The following is an 8,238-nucleotide window of genomic DNA, read 5'->3' as shown; positions in this document are numbered from 1 at the left end:
TAACTAGATTACAAATTATGAGCTCTCTCCACGATTACTTCTAGACTTAATGCATATAAGTTTGTTAAAGAACCGAACTTATTATTTAAACTAGTGTAACAGACGCTTCGTTTAATCAAATCAGCCAGAAGTGAATCTAAAATTAAAATACTTTGATACGCATGTCATCACTACCAGATAATAGATTATCATGATTGTTATTTTACTCATAATCAAAACTATTTTTTGTTTTTGACGTTGAGAGATATCACGATCATACTTTTTTATTCCACACTTCTCAGTGGCTTTCTTTTCGTAAAAACTGAAATTTATATGCATTATATTGATAAATTTAATTAATGATTGTTACAGTTTAACTTACGGTAGAGAAGCATTTGCAGACTGTAATTTTTTATTTACTGCATTAAAACGATCAGGAATGTTATTTCAGACTAAGTATGAAACAACTTTCTAAGCAATTAACATTTTCGAAAATATCTAAAGCTACAAAACGTGTCACTGGTTTTTCGCATTTAGGATAAAGTCGGTATATACGCCGTAGCTATCGAAAATTTAATTTACCAAGTATTATTTATTATGTTTAAGGAAAATAAATTATGCCAATAAAAACTTCATACTGTTTATAAACTATTATAAAAAAATTTTAAATATGAAATATTTCTTTTCTTATACTTAAAAAAAAGAATTTTAAAAAACTCTTACATTTTTGTCATACAAAAAAAGTGGCGGGATTTACGACTACTCATGTGTAAGATACACGGCACATCGATTATTTAAAAATAACATTTACAAATATGGTATAAAATAACATAATAACCTACAAAATGTGTTTACAAAGTTTATTAGGGAATAAAAACAGTAAATAATAATGCTTACAGAGTAATAATAATGCAATATTGAAAAAATTAATATGCACAGACATCAACAGAGTGCAGATATGTTCTCAACATAGTGCTCAACATAGGGTAAGTGCTACTTTCCAATCACGCAGTGTCTGGCATAAATCCCGCTTGCTGAAAAAGCCGTATATCCTAAACAAGTGGAATATACAAGATATCAAACTAAATAAAAAATACAAGAGCTATGCACTTGTATCTTGCTTGAATTTCATCGTTTACTATCGCTCTACATTTACATATCATTATGCCTTTTATATTTTCTACAGTAATCATTTTACGTAGATGGTAATACACAATCGCGTTACTTCTACATGAAAAAATTAATTCAATTCACAATATTTTTATTAATATTAACAATAAAAACTGTAATTACAATACTAATATAGCATAAAGGCACATAACAAAGTGGTTGTGAGCAAACTATCTTTACTTCTTCTATTTTTTCTGACTGCTCCGGCGTACATCCCCCCGCGGCGTAAATACCGATTTTACTCTATTTTTGGAAATAGTATGCAATAGAGATAATATTGCATTCCAGAATAAGCATAAACTTTTGCAATCGTCGTGCTGACCATTTGATCTGAGAAAGACTTTTAACAATTGGATTGTATTCTAATCAAAATGTAAAAATTTTCCATCTCTGAGTTGATCCTGAGAAAAAATTACATAATTCTTGTACAGACAAAAAAAGGCACAGCTACTGGGCAATGTTCCGCAGCGTGTTCCCAAAGTTAAGAGAATGCGCGGAATAAATTTAGCAAAAAAATCACTTTAATTCATGATTGAAGTTCTGTATATGTTCCTGACATACTACTGGTATTATTATATGTTTCCGACAGTTTTTGATATTTAAATCAAGCTCTTTACTACGAATATTAATGACAACGTTGAGAAGTTCTTTAGATTTGTGATCATAATTTGGAATAAATTTAAGTCGTTCTTTTGGAACTCTTTCTTTGTATACGTAGTGCAAAATAAATGTCAGTTGGTTGATGTGAGATATATCACAGATTGAGTCAGCACTTATTGAATAGAGGAGAAGAGGGTATTATGGTTACTGTCAACAATATGACTACCTTTATTATTTCTGTTAGGTGACGTATTCTAACAATTACTTATGGAGTTATTTGTTTAGTAACTCGCCGTTTTTTTAGTGATGCTAACAGTGACGGCGCTACAGGGGGGGCAGAGGTGGCCCGGGCCCCCCCAAAAATATGTTGGGCCCCTAGCCCCCCCCAAAAAAATAACATTTAAAAATAAAAATATTTCAAAAATGTATATTTATAATTATTTATTTATTGTTACTGAGACATTTATCAATAGAGCACAGCTTATTTTAGTGAAAATAAGAAATGGAATATATTTGGCGATAAACAAAAGAATACGACGCCAGCCGTCAAACTGCACGTGATAAACAAAAGAATACAATGGCTCAACGGTAGCCGTCGTATTCTTTTGTTTATCAAGTGCAGTCAGACGGCACGACGGCATCCTGACAATCCTTGCCAGGCAGCGGTATTACATCTATTAAGCAAGAGAACAAATATCTTTTCTTTAAAACGTAATAAGTATTCAATCTGTTGTCTGTGAAAATGAATTATATAAGCGTATTATTTTTTAATTTACAATGGCTAAGCGACATGTAACTATGCTGGACTTTTTAACACAAAACAAAAAGAAAAAGAACTGTGAAGACGACGATGAAATTTCATGTTCAAATGCTACAAATAAAGCTGATTCTAATATAAGCAATATTAGTTATATTCAAGACGAAAATGAAAATGATGATGATAGTGATTATAATAAATCTGATGCTGATGACCAATATGATGTTATGGATGATAAACAAACAGAAGAATTGACGATTGAACAACACTCTGCTTCAACTTCAACAGCATTACGGAAACCTCCAGGTAAAACTTTACATTAGTCATAACTATATTAGTTTAAAATTGCGCGTTTAAACTGGAAATTATTTATTAATTAATTTATGAATTAAATAAATAAAGTAAATTGATGAATGTAAATACATATATAAAAACATGTGAATTCAATGTTTATTCATTCATATATTCTATATATAATCTATACACGATTTAATAATACATATAACATTTTTCAATTTTTTCTAGGACCTGAAGATCTTTTTCTCACATTAATCGATGGTCCCAAACAGCCCAACTTGCAAGAATATCCTACTACTCGAATCGGCAATAGAAGTAAATTATTTCAGAAAGATTGGTATACTCGTAAAAGATACGACTGGTTAGAATATAGTGTTTTGAAAGATAAACCGTACTGTTTCTATTGTCGTTTTTTTCGAATTAGTCCTGAGAACGATTCGAAAGATGCGTTTATTTCTGAAGGATTTTGATCTTGGAAAAAAGCTTTAGAACAAAATGCTGGGTTAAGAAAACATGCTGCTTCAGAGAATCATAAGCATTGTGCTATAAAATATACAGAATATGTAAAGCTTCTAAATCAGTTATGACCATGGTGAATGAAGCTCATGCAAAATTAATTCAAGAAAATAAATATAATTTAAAAACTGAATGTTTACTATTAACATGCAAATTAGAAATAACTCAAAGAGGGCATGATGAATCGAGTTCATCTTTAAATCAAGGCAACTTCAAAGAAATAATGGCTAAACTCAGTAAACATGATCCTATAATCTCTTCACGTTTAATTGATGGTCCAAAAAATGCTCAGTATTTACATTACGATATTCAAAATTTATTAATAAAAATAATGGCTGATCGAATAAAGTTTTCAATCTCTAATGAAATTAAAGAAGCAAAATATTTCGCATTAATGGCAGATGAAACGAAAGATTTAAATAAGCAGGAGTAAGTTTCAGTAATGATAAGATATTATTATAAAGCAATATATGAAAGGTTTATGGGGTTTTGTCCAGCTAAAAAATTAGATGCAATAAGTATGTCAGATTTAATAAAAAACACTATATTAATGCGGGATTAGACTTACACAATTGTGTTGCACAAGGTTATGATGGGGCAAATGTTATCAGTGGGCATTTGAATGGTGTTCAAGCCAAAATAAAACAATTTGCACCTAATGGTGCATACGTACATTGTTTTAATCATGTTTTAAACTTAGTCATTGTTGATTGTTGCAAAAGTAATAAAGATAGCTTCAATTTTTTTTCGATTTTAGAAAAATTGTATGTTTTTATGTCGTGTTCAACAATACATCTTGTATTCATAGATCTGCAAAAAAAACTTTACACGAACAGACAACCAATTGAATTGAAGCCATTGAGTAGCACAAGATGGACAGTTCAATACCGTGCATGTGATGCAGTAGAACGTACTTTTGCGGTTATTATTATTATATTAAATAATGTAGCAATGAAAAAAAAATCGACAAGCTAATGCTGATGCAAAAGGATTATTACTGCAAATTGAAAAATTTCTCTTATATTTAGTAATATATAAAAATATACTCAGTACTACTACCAGCTTGTCTAATTATTTACAAAATCCATCATTGGACTACGTAAAGGCTCAGGTGTTAATTGAAGAAACTAAAAGAATGTTTGAAGAGTGGAGAAGGAACGACAAAACATGGAAAGAAATATGGGAAAAAACCGATCGTTCAGCCAAAGAAGTTGGAATTGATGAAATGGATAATTTAAAAAAAATAAATAAGCGTATGCGTAAAATTCCGGAGAAATTAAAGTCGTTTATTGTAGAATCTAATGTAGAAGATGATTTTTCTGCACAAGAAATAATTACTGCAAAAATATCATAGTTTTTTCCTATGTTAGATAAAATTTTATTACAATTTAACAGACGATTTACCGATAATAATAATATTTTGAATGGTCTAAGTGCATTGCTTCCAGATAATGCAAATTTTTTAAATATTGAAATGCTCAAAACTTTAGCCATGCAATACAACTTGAACACTGATCATCTGAATTCTGAAATTAATCTTATTAAAAAAATTTAATTAAGGCCTAAAAATCAAGATATAAAAACTTTATTGCAGTTTTTACACTTATTAAGTGAATATAAGGATGCATTTGAAACAATTTTTAACTTGTTAAACAAGTTAAAAATTGCTGTTACAGTTCCAGTTTCAACAGCATCATGCGAAAAATCATTTTCATGCTTAAAACGTGTAAAGACTTATTTACGTACTACGATGGGAAGACTAAGCGACATAGCTGTTATTGCTATTGAAAAAGAACGTGCGGCTAATACAGATTTAAATAAAATTATAGACGTATTTGCTTCTTCACATGCTAACAGGAGAATTATTTTGAAATAAAATTGTAATAATTTCTATTGCATAATTAATTAACACGTATTTTCTATTCCCTAATTTTAATATATATATATATATGGCACTATATAGGGTAAACTTAAGTTGGGGCCGGGCCCCCCCAAGAACATTTTTCTGGCGCCGCCACTGGATGCTAATATGCCAATACATAATGACTGTTATATTAACAATTGTTATAAGACATTTTTACTTTTGAGCATTTCTAAACTTTTTCAAGATACACTTTTAACCTTTAATTACATACACTTCCTCATTATTCTTAAACTTGAATGTATTATCACACAAAAGTACATACACTCGAGTGTTTTTTTGTTACTCAACTTTTTATTTTCGGCCGTACACATTTGGGGTTATACAAAGTTAAAACAATAACATGGAATTTTGTTAATATGGTTTTTTAAGCGAAATTTTTATATCGAAGTATTTCTTCGATAAATCGATTATCATTCTAAAGAGCGGTGTTTAGTAACATTAGAGACATCATCTTATGCTTGTTATTTAATGTTAAACAAAGACAAAATGATATTTTTAATGAAATTTCTAATGGTATTTCTAAAGCTTCTGAAAGCAGGAAAATTCTAAATCAGAAAAATTCTAAACAATGGAAAATTGAAAATATATAATTTTGTAACAAGGTACTGTGTTTCTTTTAAATAAAACAAACTATTTAAAATTATTTTTATGGATAGCCATATTACAACCACTTTTTTTCTTCCACCGATTATGCAGTCATCATTTGGACATGATTTTTATAAATCACGTCCAAAATAATAAATATTTCATTACTTTGAGTAAGAGTAGTATTTGTCGAATAACACTCTGACGAATATGTAATCGTTCAAGTTTCAATAGAAAATTATAAACAAAGTTGTTCAATAAAATGAAAATGGGTGCCATATTAACCTCTTTTCCTCTAATATTTTGCTTTCTTTGCTTCACTTATAATTTTTTTTTAATAGCCATTCTGACATAATTTAAATGAATTTATGACAAATTGTTAATGAAAGATAGAAAGTAGATCCCCTACCTTTGTTTCATACAGTTTTCTATGTGTTCAAATAGAATCGGATCGAATTCAGTAATAAATTCTAAAAGCATCATATAGTTACCGTTTTGAATTGAACCAAAGCGTTCATTAGAACCTGTAAATGTTAAACCATGAGATCCTAATAATTTAACAATTGATACTACGCGCCATAAATATCTCGCCAGTATTTTTGTTTCTATTTGTGCGTTCAAGAAGAATTTACTTCTTCTTAAGCTATATTTCTACTTTAATCAAACATTTTCATAACATTAAATTTGTGCTGTAAACAATTTTCATGTTTTTGAAGGCGTTTATGGCGTATATATCATTACAACTATCCCACATAGAACAATGGACATCTAGTGAAAGTTTGGATCTTCCAGTGGACGTTCCATGGACATCCAATGGACGGCCACTAGGCATCCACAGTTCTGTATTATGCACGTCTATTGAACATCCATTAAACGTTACGTGGATCATTAATAAAGGGTCCTTGGAGCCTTGGTGGATGATAATCAACGTCACATGGAACACTAATAGAGGCTTTATGGAACCTCGGTGGATGGCAAACGAACGTTACGTGGATGATTAATAGACAGTTCATAAATCCTCTATGGACGACAAGCCGATATTACGTAGACCAATATTAGAAGAATTACAGAGGCTGGATGAAGGAGATACTTTACAATAAAAATATCACAAAGTTTGTGACAAACTTTACATATTTATTTAAAACATAACAAAATGTGTACAAATAGTTTATGTATGTAGAATTATGAAAAATTATATGTTGCGATATTCATAGTCTGGTCTTACTTACATTTAGATCGTTTTATAAGTACATATACAATCTTTATTTATTGTCAAATAGCCTTATTAGCTTCTTAAGATTGTGCTTAAGACAATCTTAAATTGAGAACAGGCTATGATTACCAGCCTTAACAATTCATAGGTTGTATTCACAGGTAGAATATCTGAAATGCATTAAAAATTTGTTATTATAAGGTATTATCTTTGACGATCGCTCTTTATTATTAAAATAAAACTTGAATGGTTTCTTTAACAACAAATGATCACCACGACACATTACTTGTTATGACCCGGTGAGATTTTACTAAATCTTGTATGCTTTGGTAAATAAAATTATTAGAAATTCTGCATACTGCAATTATACTATTTTATTAAATCTAGAAAAATTGCATAGTGTACATTTGATTTAATTGTGTATTTTAATCTGAAGCGCACAAAAAAGTTTGTATATTTTTACATAAAAACTTATAAACATAATAAAAAATTATAAACATTTACTAAATATGTACAAGTAATTGTATAAAAACGTAGAAGAATATACATAGCAATATTCTTTAAATTAACTTTCACAAATATGCAACATTTTCACGCTTTAGACTAGAATACTTCTTGAAATATTGATATGTGTGACAGAATTAAATGTCAAACACAAAGAGCGAAATGAGAAACTGTTTGATATGTTGAAACATCATCCGAAACACTTCTTATTCGACGTATTGAACTATTCTTTATTTCATTCATTGTGGTTCTGACACGTTGCTTATACGATACATACCGCTTAGTTGTTCCACCTTTGCATAAATTAAATACGTGCGTGCGTGCGTGTGTGCGTACGTGTGCGTGCCTGCGTACGTGTGCGTGCCTGCGTACGTGTGCGTGCCTGCGTACGTGTGCGTGCCTGCGTACGTGTGCGTGCGTGCGTACGTATGCGTGCGTGCGTGCGTGCGTACGTATGCGTGCGTGCGCAAGTGTGGGCGTGTGCGTGTGCGTGCGCGTGCGCAAGCGTATGTGTGTGTAGTTAACTGGATAAACTATATACAGGGTTTACCAAAAGTGTGGAAACCCCTAAATAACATTTATAAAAATAAAAATTTTAAATGAGCTCCCATCCGACCCTTAGTCCAATTAAAAATTTTTAACCTCCATTTATCCCTCCGTACCTGGAGATGAGGAATGATCGGTATCCATATG

This window comes from Solenopsis invicta, chromosome 10 (genome assembly GCF_016802725.1).
Source record: "Solenopsis invicta isolate M01_SB chromosome 10, UNIL_Sinv_3.0, whole genome shotgun sequence".
NCBI lineage: Eukaryota > Metazoa > Arthropoda > Insecta > Hymenoptera > Formicidae > Solenopsis > Solenopsis invicta.
The sequence above is the reverse complement of the archived record's forward strand: the minus strand, read 5'-3'. Positions refer to the sequence as shown.